Source organism: Humulus lupulus, chromosome 2 (genome assembly GCF_963169125.1).
Source record: "Humulus lupulus chromosome 2, drHumLupu1.1, whole genome shotgun sequence".
In the NCBI taxonomy this organism is placed as follows: domain Eukaryota; kingdom Viridiplantae; phylum Streptophyta; class Magnoliopsida; order Rosales; family Cannabaceae; genus Humulus; species Humulus lupulus.
In genome coordinates this window covers 155,000,879-155,016,084 of record NC_084794.1, presented here as the reverse complement: position 1 = coordinate 155,016,084, position 15,206 = coordinate 155,000,879, and positions in this window count along the sequence as shown.

Below are 15,206 nucleotides of genomic sequence, written 5' to 3'. Positions count from 1 at the left end.
AACGTGGAAATAAAGGTGACAAGTGGCAGTGCATGATCAGTAAAAGACACATTAATAGTTAATAAATACATTGACTCCTCAGAGTTGTGAAAAAGCGACCCGGTAGACTGACGGAGAATTTGGACTGCTTGAAAGATGTCATAGCCAAGCCAAGTGCATCCTAGGAGGCTAAGGAGAATGCATCCTAGGAGAGCTAAGGAAAGTGCATCCTAGGAGGCTAAGGAGAATGCATCCTAGGAGAGCTAAGGAGAGTGCATCCTAGGAGAGCTAAGGAGAGTGCATCCTAGGAGGCTAAGGAGAATGCATCCTAGGAGAGCTAAGGAGAGTGCATCTGAGGAGAACTCAAGAGAGTGGTCCTAGGAGACCCCAAGAGAGTGGTCCGAGGAGAAACATGGCATGCTAGAGTAGAGTGCCATGTTAGAGGAGAGAAGTGCATGTCCACCATGCACAAGTCCTACCACCATGCACGTCCGACCCACAAAAACATGTCCTACCACCATGCACATGTCCGACCAGCACTTGCATGGGTGGTCAGTAGGAGGTGGATCAAATAGCTAGAGGAGGACTAAGTCAAGATTCCTAGAAACAACTTCAACAAGATATGCGGGAATCTCTCATTCTTCCCACAAATGGGGGGTTTGTTACATTTTGAATTTTGAATGTTTCTTTGTAATTTAAATGTAATAAATATAATAAAATATCCCGGTTCTAGGGGATACCGTATGTATGACCCTAAGCATATAAATAGATGGCTTGTGGGATGAGAGAGGGGCTTCTTCTGCTTCTTCTTTCTAGAGAGAGAAAATTTGGGTCTGAGTATTCTAGAGAGAGAAAGTGTTGATATTTGAGAGAACCCTTGTATTTTTGCAATCTGTACTGAAGAAACTCAGTTGGCTCAGTCCATCTGATCTTGAGTACAGATCTATAAATCACAACTCTAAGTGGATTAGGCTATTACCGACAGTCGGGGCTGAACCACTATAAAATCTCTTGTGTTATTTACTTTTCTTGATTTAACCGTCTGCGTCATTTAAATTCTCTTGAAGGCTTGTCGTTATTGACGTTCTCACGTCGTTGGCTAAAAACACAGTCAACAGAGACCATAGGGTAGGTCTCCCCGAGACTTAGGGTTTAGTCTCAAATATTTTTGTATGAATTTCATTAATGGGTTTAAAACCAAATAGGGATTATTTATCCTTACAAATGATTTTTATTAAAACGACCAAACTGCCCAAAATAATAATAATAATAATAAATTATGAGTGCCATAATTAATCCAAGTATATTGTACGAATAACTACAGTATTGGCTAGCGGAACTGGACTGAACGTTGGAGGGTGAAATCCTATTGAGAGCTAAGGACTCCAAGTAAGTCAACTTATATTGTGTGGCTGCAACATGAAACGACTATTGTATTGTATGTTAGTATAAGGACACATGCACATATATACACTGTCGTAGAAAGTTGCTTAGAGACATTAGTCTAGTGAGTGCTGATTTGGAAAATATGATCGGTAGATATCCGTCATATCCTAGACGGATGATCCCTGTCACACTGCTTGATTTTATTATGTCTGGTTCATTACCACGACGAGTGGCCAAGAGGTGAGGATTGCTGGTTAAACCCAGGGGCGCCAAAATGAATGGGACCTAGGGGCCCTCATGCTTACTTAATTAGTGAACGGTTAGAACCCGAGCAAGTGCTCTGATAAGTTATTCCCGGATAACAGCCGTGAATATTGGCCATTCAGTGAGAGTGCCTAGAGATACTAGGGGTTTCCAAGTTTGAGAGAGGTTGAACACCCTAGGGGGCAACTGCTCACCAACACCACTGATTAACATAGAAGTCTCTGTAAAACTCTGTAAATTCAATTACACTCTTGGATAAGTAGCGATGCCCTGGGTAATATGATAGTTACCCTTGATGGGGATATTTATTGGCTAAATCTTAGTGTTGACACTCAGTTCTCTCTTACAGATTGGCATTTATGTTGGAGGGCGTGTTACGCCCAAATTGTTGGAAATTGTTGAGCATTGGTCTCTAATTATATTGTGATATATTATATCTGTTTGCTCTGGGATTTTCTGAGTGCAAGTATTTATTTGTTGATAAGAAATAGTTGTGATATAATATCTCTGCTTGCTCTGGGATTTTCTGAGTGCAGGAATTTATCTGGTTATATGATATAATTTTTCATTGGTTATCAGGCATGACCATAAGTTTTCCAGGATGCTTTTGCGTTCTTAAAATTGATTGTGTAGGGTCCGGATGGATCCGGAACCCTAATTCTCTGCATACTTTTGTTTTACGGTTGAACTTACTAAGTGTTTTCGCTTACCTAGTTGTTTCATGTTGTAGGTAAGAACAAGGGCAAGGCAAAGCAGTGAGCGCTGGAGTCTACCTTGCGAATGTACATGTGGACCGACCTTTTGGGAAGTCGTTTTATTTTTGGAAATGTTGTGTAATTTTCCTAAACTAGGCTCACTCTACTCTTTATAAAATATGTTTGTAATTAAATGTTAAGTATGGCCATACGACTTTTTAAAAAGTTTTTTTTTTATACATGAGACATTTTGTTAAATGAAAACATTTATATTTTCATATTATCGAGTCTTGAAAATCCAGGTCGTTACACCGAGGTCGATGATGCCTAAAGAAGGGAGAAAAAATGCACATGACCAGGCCTATGACCTTCGTTAATAGTCTTGGGAAAGTGAATAATAAGGTTCTCACCTTGTTCCTCGACCTCTATTTGTCTGAAGGTTTGTAAGCATTGTTGAGGCCTCTCCATGCAGACAACCATGAAAGCCTCGTCGACCCCTTTAACTATTTCCACGACTAGCTCTACTACCCCTCAACTTCCACTACAACAACCTTCCCCAAATTGAATGCCTCTTCAACATCTCTTATAAGAGGGATTTTAGAAGAGATCTCAGCAGCTTCATCCATGTCGTCATTCGACTGGTTGACGTGGGGTGCATCCAAGTCAGCGATGCCCTCCTCAATCACTACGGGATAGATTTGGCAATCCTTCCATCGTAGATGTACGAGTCCCAACATATTCAACTTCTCAACGCTCTGGTTAGAGCTACTAAGTCCCACCCCCGAGGAGAGCAGTAGTATTCAATTTTAATGTATCCATCACCTCATGAGAAAGGAAGGAAATAGCCTTGGCCCTCGCACGGTACTCGTCAGGTCGGGCATAGGGTCCTGTCATCAGATAGCTTAGTCATCAAGGACATATAGGAAAAAGTACAAAATTGTAAGCAAAAGAGGAGAAAGAGCGACCATATCTGCTCTATTGAAGGCTAAACGCAGCTTGGGATTATTCTAACAATCACACTTGGTGGTGAAGAAAGACTTTTTCTTAGCATTTCGGGGACGGTTCAAGTTGTTGTGCAAGGTTTGATACGGGATGGGCCACTTTGTCAGGACAAAAAATCCATCATTCTCTCTACCTTTCCTTCTCTTGGGAGTGGATTTGAGGTGAGAGTGGTAGTGGATCTCCTTTGGACTTGGCACCACCCAGTTTTTCTCCTTGGACAATACATAAAGGGCGACAAGGAGTTAGTAGGCATTCGAAATAATCTGGGAGTGAGCGATATGAAGCCATACGAGCATGTCAATAAAATATTGGTTCAATGGGAGAGTAGCTCCCACTTCCAGATGGGTCTGACTCTATGCTCCATACCCATTGTAAGAGTAGCAGGCCTGTTTAGCTCGGTCGGCAAGCCCGTTCATGAAGTTCCAAAATAGCTCTCAACAGTCGAGAGAGCATCTATAGGGCATGTTTGCAACACCAAAAATTCTGACTCGAAATGAGTTACGGTCGAAGGGGTGGTCCTCGAATTTATCTTAGGTCCTCGTACTTTTGCGGGGCACGATGTCTCCCTCCATTCCATTCTTTTGTCCATTATGCTCAGGATCACTATGGAAACCCCAACTGAAGTAGACGGATGCTCGAACGCCTCAATGATTGTAATGTAATCTGTGAAGCCTCGTCTCCTCCCCTTTGTAGTTCTCAATACTCCCTAGTGGAAGTTTCCCTCTCCCGCGACTCATGCTACAACTGCAAATTCCTACTTGTATGGATAGAAAATATGAAGCCCGAGAAAAATAGCGGGACATTCGAGTCCTCAAAAAACTAGAGAATCATGACTCAAACTAAACCCTAAATCGTGAAAATCAATGATTCCAAAGTCGGGAGAATCCCTTCCCCCCAAAAAAATACAATCTAGATAAAATGACTTTACCCATACTCAACACAGGAAATTACAAGCATAGCCTAGAGAAGACAGGGAACGAGAGATTTACGTGGTAAGTACTTCGTGAAGACTTGGAACATTGTTTTCTCTCGAAGAAAACACCGATCATCGACCTTGAATCACCTTGTGAAGGTGTGAGGGTAACCTATAGGCTCCACGCTGAGTGATTGGAAAGGATAGTTCATCTCGGCAAACCTTTTTCGCTGGTTTGAGAACAAAAGTTGCAAAAAAACAGCTTGGAGAATATGAAATGTGAGGGGCGGGGAGCCTAAGGGTCTTTTCAATAAAGAAAACCTAAATTTAAAATTTTGAAATCTGGCGCCCACAGAAATTGAATCCTCGAAGGCACTCGAGTGCCAACATTTAATTTCCTTGGGACTCGCCTCTTTGAGACTCCCATCGACGAGACGTTTGGACTTCTCAAATGTGACACATGTCTTCACATATAATTATCGTAAAAAAGTAGTGATCACTCGGGATCCAAAAAGTGTCCCACATGCAATTAACTTCGATGGGTGGAAACCATTCCAAAGGTGACACATGTTCCACTTTAGACGGAGTAAGCCACTCGAGATGGGTTGTCGGTCACCACGTCTCGAGATAGCAAGAAGTCTCCACTGCACTTATGCGTTAGAGACTTGGGGGGAAAATGTTGCGTACGTTTCTTGCAATGCGATGACATGTCAACCCTCCTAGGATACATGGTGGTAACACACCCAGAAGTCCTCGAGTAGGCGACTATCCCTCAAACTAACCTTCCGATAAATTCTCGATAGCTTACTTCAAGGACTATTTTGCAGGACTGCGTGTTCACCAACTTCTGTGATGGTAATGCACCACCTTCTCTTGAACATTATTAGTCAAGTAGTGGCATAACCACAACGTTGTCCCTGTGTATTTACCATGCACACTTGAACCACTCCCTTGCCCTAAAAGGACATTCGTGAGGCTAAAGCAACCAAGCTAGCCTCACCATATCAAGCACCAATCTATCGAGATAGTGTCAAGTGTCATGCATCTAGCTTGTAACTCCCACCTAATCTAATACTTAATATTAATTGTATCATTTAGCTAATTAATATATTCCCCTCCTACCATACTATAAATAGGGCAAAAATGGGTCATTTGTAAAGGATCTAAAACCCTAGTTTCATCCTAAGCTTTTAGCTTAGAGAAAAAATTATTCCTTATGACTAAGTGGTAATCAAAAGGAACTCATATCTTATGTAAAGTTCTAGAGCAATTCAAGTGACTCGTGGACTAGGCCTCATTAACGGCTAAACTACGTAAAATTTCGTGTCTATTTCTTTCTACTTTCTCAAATCTCTTATTTTATAAAGTTGATGAAAAACTGCATCTACACACCTCATGAGTGTAAAATAATTAATTATTAATCCAACTAAATGGGCCTAAATTTATTTAATCTTTTACTTGACCAAATTCTATACGTAGGTGAACATAAAATATTTAATTGATCAATTACATTTATCAAACTTTAATATTAATAAAAAAAATTAATTAAAGTTTGTTCTCTTAAAAAAGCTTAACTAAATGCTTGCTTTTAGAGTGGTCTGATTACCAAGTTCAACTAACTTAGTAGTTTACATGTAATTGATTTCTCTAAAATAATTCATATAAACAAATAAGACAATTTTAAATAATCATGTTTCTACATATGAGATACATGATTAATAAAATTTTGTGGGTTTCATGTATGGCATTTACTAATGCATGATCATGTTATCAATCACATCAATAAATATTTTATTTAAATAAATACAATAGATAAATAAATAATGATAAACCGAGTAGCTATTGAGTATTTTGAAATTTACAATCTTTTAAAAAATAGAAATGTTGTTTTCATAAAGGGCTTCATAAATTACATCGATACAAAAAATTATTCTTCTCCGCTTGATTCCCGTCTTCATAATCATTAGGCTTAAAGTAAACCGAATTAATTAAAAAAACTTTTATAATTAATTTATTCAATTAAAAATATTTTTTTTGTTAAATAACCTATAAATGATTATTTAAATTTGGACCAAAAATATCACAGCCAAATAAAATATATTTTATTTTTCAAATATAATTTAAAATAAGATAATTAATTACTAGGGCAAAGAAGTCATGTTTGGGGCATCTAGGCATGTATGCGATTACAACTCCTACTTTTTTCTTGTGTACAGAATTTTCACAACACAATTTAAAAAATAAATTATAAAAATTCATATGCCCCAGAATTGGCTTAACAGGATTTATAAAAAGTAAAACACAAAGCCTAAACCAATAATCACCATATAATAAATAATTCATCATTCAACTATACATTTAAAAAACAAAGTCATTCATTCATACATATCATCGTGTGTATATATATATATATATGGGTGCACTTTTAATAGTTACTACCCATGGATGGCTACTTTAATATTAACCATTGAATTAATATCAATGGTCCATATTTATAGTTGTTTCTTAATATTTCTAAAATAAATTTTGATTTTTTAAAATTTTTTGAAGGGTTACCTGATGAAAAATGTGTACTTATTATGAAAATATAATATTGTAAACTTTTAATTTTTAAAATGCATGTCAATTTCTAAATATAGCTAGTGCCTCTCATTGGTTGAAAACAACATTAATTATGACAAAAAAATAATAACTAAATTCAAAATTAACGTGAAAAAAAATATTTACCTGTTGTTGACTTACTATACCAAGTCACTATGTTGTCACATCATCATAATTGTTAGTACCCATCTATGGGTAGTAACCATTGAGAAGTCTTCCATATATATATATATTTATATTTATATACCGCTTAGGTACCAATTGTTTGTATTAAGTGTGTAAATTAGAGTGTTCGAGAGAAGGTGTTACCAAAAAAATTTATCAATACCATGCGAGGATCATATATATATATATATATATTAAATCATAGATTACAAAAGTCACATCCTCTTGTAGCAACCAAGAATCATTGATATCTTTTAGTAATCAATAACGAATATCCAATTGACGTAGTATGATTGTGAACACCACGATCTTCCAAGTCAATCCTCAAACACACCAGGACGTGTGTGAGACGTAGAATATATACGCCAAATTTTTATCTCTAGATGTACTCAAGGATGTGGAGATTTGGAGAAGGATGAACTTTTCCTTTTGAGAGAAAAATATTTCCATATATTTTCAGGCTTGTGAAACTTATCTCTTATATAACCTAGAAGAATATCTATATATAGTCTAGGTGTAATCATATTAGGGTAACGTTTTATTTATTTAATTAATATTTTAATCAAATAAAAATACTAATTAAATAATTAATTAATAAAATAAAATATTCAAATTGTAACTAACAGAATTTGAACCATTCAAAGTGGGATCCACACCATTGGCATGCGCTGGTCATATGGCACGGGTTGGTGCTCCCCAATTTTTATAATTTATTTATTCAATTAATAAAGATAAAATATTTATACATTTAAATAATATATTATTTCAAATATGCAAAAATATGATTTAGTTCAAAATTAACTTTATCTCATGATTTAATTATCTTATAATAAGGTAACATTATTCTCTCTCAATATTAATTAATTCAAGACGAATTAATATTTTATTTAACTAATATATAGTTTTTAAATAAACTACATTGTGTGATTGTATGTACACATTTGAACAATGGCTATGCCATAGACCGTCAAGAGTTTGGGACGTCTGCTATTGTGGGCATTAATTTGTGTTTATTGTCTGATGGTTGATAATAAATGAATGATGACATGATGTGATGATTGAAATAATGATATGATTAGTGAATAAGAGGATTTATGTGAAACTTTTACTTCCTTAAAGAGTGTTAACTCATTACAGTTACTCTGTGCTGCATGAAGTATGAAATGAATGTCAATTGTTGTTGTGGTTGTTAGGGTGATGAGCTGATATTGTTCAAGAAGGAAAGCTGTATACCTGGGTGGTTTATAAAACCATATGATGATCGAAGGGGGAGAAGTCTCCAGATTTACAAAGTTTCATTTAAGATGTTTTAGCATCTATGTAACGAAGTCAAATAATTATTTATTATGATGCATTAAATATAATTTTTATTTTAAACAAGGACTGCACTCAATTATTGCATGTTTTAATGGTCTTTTAGTAAAATATTTGGTTTTATATTTTCTAATGTGTTAAGGTTTACTTAAAATGATAGAACCTTTATAAGGTATAAAGTTTTCTGGCATTACATCAATGATCAAAATAAGATGTTCTCACCCCCATTTTTTTGGTCTAGCATCCTTCTTAATTCTATTCCTCTCATTTTGAACAGGATTTGTTAATTATATTCTTTAATTCAATTTATATAATTTTTAATAGAATTAATCAAGTATCTTCTTTAATTCTATTTCCACCATTTTGAATGGAATTTTTAACTCTATTGGTTGTTCTTCTTTTGAACCTTAGGGAATTGTAATCATCAGTTTAATCAAAGCAAAATTTCGTCTATCTTGTTACTATTAGTTGCACAACTAATAGATTTGTGTGCTTCATAAGAGGTTTTGTTAGCTAGGAAAAACCCTATGATCCTCTCTTGAATTCATTTGCCAATATCTTTTTAGCCAAAATAATCATATTCACACGTTTTATCGAGCGATTCTTCTCTCTTCATTAAAACACAGTTGTCACACTTCATTTATGATACTTCTTCCAATCTCAATCATTCAATCCTTATGTATCGACTAAATGTAAATTGTTACATTTTATGCACTATATGGGTTGGTTCAATTCGTCTCACTTACCTCCATGTTCCAATCTTGAATGCTAATTGTGGTGAGGTTTCATCAATCATTATTTGTTCAACACAAAATTCATTCTATTACAAATTTTAACCTTCTCACATCAAACTTTCATAGTGTTATCCTTGTTTCCTGCCCGCACACGTGGCCCCTTACACTGCCTATAAATATGAACAGTTGTGCACTGTGAAAAGGATCTGATTTTTCTCGTGTCAGCATACATTCTGCTCAAATTCAGAGAAAACTTCATTACTAAAGCTCCTTAAGCTCAAATACAATAGACTCATGGACTAAGGCTCTTTAACGCCCCAACCATGTAAAATCCATTGTGCGATTATGTTTAATCCTTTATGCTTAAGCTCTCTTATCCTTTATAATTCTAGTTTCTGGAAAACTCGATAAACATTTTGGTGCTTTCATTAAGAGCCGAAGAAAGCTTTTTGAAAAGAAAAAAAAGATATCGAATACCTGCAACAATGGTGAACACGAGACATACTACGTTCAATCCTGCTCACCAAGAACAAGGCAATGGGGAGCCATTGCCTAATCAACCTCTCCCTCAAGGCCAACCTGAGGACACATCCTATCAAATGCCCTAGCCAGATGAGTCCTAGAACTATGAAGACAGGGCAGATTACGAGGAAGGTTACTATGAGGAAAATGAAGGGGGATACCATGATCATGAAGCTGAGGATCCTATGATCCCTGAAGAAGAAATGGACCTCGACCCGAAGGACCGAGAGGTGACTAAACTGAGACAACAAGTCCTGAATCAAAAGGCTAGGACAGCTGAACAGAAAGAAGCCACTCGCCAGATGCAAGAATCCCTCTAGCTCTGCAAGCTTTCATTGCTGCCCAAGGATTGGCAACCAACCCTCCAGTTGTTCCTCCTCCAAGGACATGGTCGTCGGCCCCACCAGTTAGGATCGACGTGCCTGAGAATACGAGACCGATCCCCCCTCCGGGACAAGATCCCAGAGTCGGCCCATCTAACCCGGCTCAAGAAAAAGGGATAGCCCAAGCGGCTGACCCTGTGGGAAAAGCAAACCCCCTGAGGAAAACTCATCTCGTCCCGAAAACCGGGGCCAACCCAGGGTCGCTCCCTAGGAACGAGAAGATGTATCTCGTCCCAGGACGGGATCATCCGATCAATCCACAAGGGATGCGCTCGCAGGGTACCAAGCCCCGGGCAGTCCCTGAACATACCGGATGATAGCAACTTTCCACCACAGCACCTCCGTGAATAAAGATCACCGAGGGCGCCAGCATGCTGACGAGCCAGAAGCTATTAGTTCAGGGGAAGACACATCCCGGATACACCTGCACGACGGTCTAAAAGCCCGAACGGACCAGGCCCGCAAGGAGAAGATTTGCCCCCGAGGGGGAGACCTGAGGAATAACCTCAACGATAGGAGGAACGAGAGGTCCCCCTGGATGAAGAAATGGCCAGACAATTCATGGAACAACTAGCCGCATTAAAGAAAGTCACAAACCGTCTAGTCTGTAAACAAGAGGGAGGAGGTTCTGATTCTGAGGAAGAGGAAAAGGAACTGTGCCCCAAACACATCCTAGATGTGGTGCTCCCTAAGGGTTTCAAAATTTCAAACCCGCCTGCTTACACTGGGAACACAAACCCCAGGACCACTTGTCCCGCTACAATCGGTTGATGACCATAGCCCACGTTTGTGACAACGGTAAATGCTTATGTTTCTCGATCATTATGGTTGGACCCGCAGAAGAGTGCTGGAAGAGACTCATGCCGAGATCTGTCCAATTTTGGTCCGGATTGCAGTCGACGTTCCGCAAGAAATTTGTGGCCGCCGTGAAGATGGACATGCAAATCAGCGCCCTCGTCAACATTAAGCAGCTCCCCATGGAGACTTTGAGGGCCTACATCTAGCGCTTCACGGAAGAAGCCTCAAAATCAAGGTGGATGGTGGATAACGCCTAGTGGCCCTACAATCTGGGATTTGAGTCGGGTCCCCTCTTTGGGATGACATGCAGTGCAATAAGGCGGCCACCTTCGAAGAATTCATAAGGAGGGCATAAGGCTTTATCAACAGGGAGGAGGCCTGAATCCGGGCATTCGGATGGCAGACGGCTCCCCAGCCAAATGCCCAAAGTTTTCCCAGGTACGGGATGCAATATCCCGCCCGTCACTATCCAACACCCCTGGTGACGCCAGGGTCGACGGGTACTCCAAGAATGACCTTCGCAGCCCCAGCACTCTACGGTCCTGCCTCCTTAGAATACGTGTCGACCTAGTCCACCCCGTTTTCTGGATATGCGATGGCACCAGCCAAATACAGTGCTGCTCTCGGCAGCCTAGCCATCCCTAATGGGGGGGACGGAGGCAAACGTAAACCCCTCCCGGGGGAAGAGATCAGGGAAAGGACAGAACTGGTCCGAGCCCTCTAAAAAGGGCAAGAGGGGCTATGAGCGCCAATATTCAGAGTACACCAAGTTAGTGAATTACAGGGAAAACATATACCTGGCCACAAAAAGGATGGTTCATTACTGGAAACCCACCCCCATGTTCAAAGGGGGAAAGAACTCCATGGACACCAGCAATAGGTGTGCATATAACAAAGACGTGCGCCACTCGAATGAGGAGTGTCGTCAGCTGAAAGACGATATCGAGAATTTGATCAAGCTAGGGCATCTCCACCAGTGGGTCAGGATGCCCGTGGGAGTTCCGGGATTGCCAGGAGCTCCCGGACAACCTGCGATCCCGGGTGCACTCGGATCGTACCAACCTCCCCAGGGAGGATACGCGATTGGCCCGGCAGCACAGGCCCCTCAGGGGGCCCCAATTGTGCAGGCACCCAGACCCGGGATGCCTTTCCCCTCCAAAACCGTGCCCCCACAAATAGATGGTTACGTAGCCACCATATTTGGAGGGCCGCACCTAGGGGGACCATCCCGGAATGATAAAAAGTGGTATCTTAGGGAGCTTGACCATGACCGAGAGGTATGCGCCTTGGTCCAGACCCCAGCTCAACGCCCGAAGTTTATGAATTTACCCATCATCTTCATGGAAGAAGATGCCCGGAACATCCACTTCTCGCATCATGACCCTCTGGTCATCGATGCCCAAATCACCAACAAAATGGTGTCCCGAGTGTTGGTGAATGATGGAAGCTCTATCAATACTTTGTTCAAGTCAGCCTTCATCGCAATTAGCTTGACTGAGGCAGATCTGGCCTCATGCCCAACTCATATCTACAGATTCAATGGAGATTCAATACTTCCAATGGGGAAGATCCAATTCCCGTGATGTTGGGGAACAAGGTCCAAGGCTCGTTCAAATTTTGTAGGTTCGTAGTGGTGGATTGCCCCACCGTCTACAAAGCCATCTTTAGTCAGCCCACGCTGGTCGACTTCGGTGCCATCACCTCCATCTTCCACCTCTATATAAAGTTCCTTTGTGACAACGGAGGGGTAGGAATGGTCTAGGGAGACTAGAAGAGCGCCCGGAAGTGTTACAACGTATCCGCCCGACTAATTTATATGGTATGCGAAGAACCTCTTGAGGAGGAAAATGTTGATCCAGTCTCGCCTCCTTCGCAGATTGGGGCGGACCGCGCACTGGAGCCCATGGAAGAAATTAAAGAGGTGTGAGTTAGCGACATCGACCCGAACAATGTAATCCAAGTCGGGAAGAACCTGAATGCAGAGGTCTGGGCTGCCATCATTGCCCGAGTAAAAGAGAACTAGGATGTCCTTGCCTGGTCACACTCGGATTTGACTGGGATCCACCGTAACATCATATGTCACGCTCTGAACATCAACGAGGGCGTGACTGCGGTCCGGCAGAAACGGTGACCTCTAGGGGCGAAGAGGGCAGAGGCCTTAGAAGTTGAGAAGTTATCTTCGATCAACTTCATTCGGGAAGCCTTTTATCCTCTCTGGCTGGCCAATCCGGTGCTGGTGCCCAAGCCAAACGAGACGTGGAGAACCTACATCGACTTCACGGACCTTAACAAGGCCTGCCCCAAAGATTGTTTCCTTCTACCCCGGATCGACCAAATGGTAGATGCAACGTTCGGGTATGAGATATTGAGCTTCATGGATGCCTATTCCGGCTATAACCAAATCTCAATGCACATAGCACACCAGGAACACACTAGCTTCCATACATAAAAAGGGGTATATTGCTACATTGTCATGCCCTTCAGGCTTAAGAATATCGGAGCCACCTATCAAAGGCTCGTAAATAGAATGTTCAAAGCCCACCTGGGAAGGACTATGGAGGTCTACATAGATGACATGCTAGTCAAGTCTAAGACTTCTGGAGGACACGCTGATGATCTGGCAGAAGCGTTCGTCATCATTCGAAAGTGTGGGAAGAAGCTGAACCCCAAGAAGTGCACCTTCGGTGTGGCATCCGAGAAGTTCCTGGGCTTCATAGTAAGCTCTCGAGGGATAGAGGCCAACTTAGACAAGATCATAGCATTGATCGATATGGCTTCGCCACGGAAGCACAAAGACGTTCAGAGCTTGACAAGACGAATAGTTGCCCTAAGCCATTTTGTCTCGAAAGCCACGGACAAGTGCATCCTGTTCTTCAACATCCTTTGGGGAAGCCAAAGGTTTAAATGGTCAGCTGAATATGAAGAGGCTTTCCAGAGGCTGAAAGAGCATTTGGCCCGAGCGCAAATCTTTGCAAAGCCAGTGGATGGGGAGCCGTTGTACCTCTACTTGGTCGTGTCTGAACACGCCATCAGTGCCATGCTCGTACGGGAAGAAGAGAAGGCCCAGCTCCTGGTCTATTATGTAAGCAAGAGGTTATTGGGTGTAGAGTCCAGATACCCACCAATCAAAAAATGGACATTTTGCTTACTAGTTGCATCCCGGAAGCTTAGGCCTTACTTTTAGGCCCACGCCATAGAGTACTAACCAACCATCCCTTACGACAAGTGTTACAAAAACTTGAATCATCGGGAAGACTCCTGAAGTGGGCCATGGAACTAAGTCAATTCGACATTACATATGTCCCCAGGATATCAATCAAGGGGAAGGCTCTGGCCGACTTTATTGTGGAGTGCCCTGGGATCACTGAAGATGACGATCCCATCGACCCCGCAGCACCCTTATAGAAGGTCTTCGTAGATGGGGCCTCAAACAAAAATGGGGCTTGGGTCGGGATCATCTTTGTATCACTGCAAGGACACCAGTTGCAAAGTTCCCTACATTTCCAGTTTGATGTGTCGAACAACAAGCCCAAGCACGAGGCCATATTGGCCGGGTTGCGTCTGGCCCGGTAGGTAGGGGCAGCGAGTCTAGAATTCTATAGCGACTCCCAATTTGTTGTCAAACAAACTCAGGGGAATACCAAATGAAGGGGAAAAAGATGACAGCGTACGTGACGCGAGCCCGAGAACTACTCTAGTCTTTCAAGAAATACTCCATCTGCCAGATCCCTAGGGAAGAAAATGTATTCACAGACACATTGGCAAAACTGGCTACAAATTCTGAGACGGAGCTCTTTGGGCTCGTCCCGATCAACCATCTTCCTGCACTAAGTATTCAAGACCCCACAATAAACACCATAGACTATTCCACATCCTGGATAGGACCTATCATCTGCTACTTAACAACCGGGGGGTTGCCAGCGGACAGGGCAGCAGCTAGGAAGCTTCAATACCAGGCCCCTAGATGTCATGATGGAAGGTAAACTCTATCGTAGAGAATTATCCATGCCATATCTTTGATGCGTGTCCGGGACCAAAATGAGTGCGATCATGCACGAGGTGCACGAAGGTTTCTGTGGAGATAACACAGGCAGACTCAGCTTGTCCAAGAAAATCCTAAGGCTAGGGTATTTCTAGCCAACATTGAAGAAGGATTGTGTCGATTATCTCTACAAGTGAGAACAATTCCAAAGGTATGCGATGATCCTTCTAGCCCCTCCAACGGAAATAACCCTGATGACTAATCCCTGGCCTTTCGTAGTGTGGGGTATCCACCTAGTAGGGTCACTCCCGATTGGGAAAGGTGGTGTAAAGTATGCCATCGTGGATGTCGATTATTACACAAGGCGGGTCGATGCGGAACCAACGAACACCATCACCTCAAAAAAGGCCCTGGACTTCGTCATCAACAACAGTGTGTGCCGATATGGGGTCCCTTACAAAATTGTGC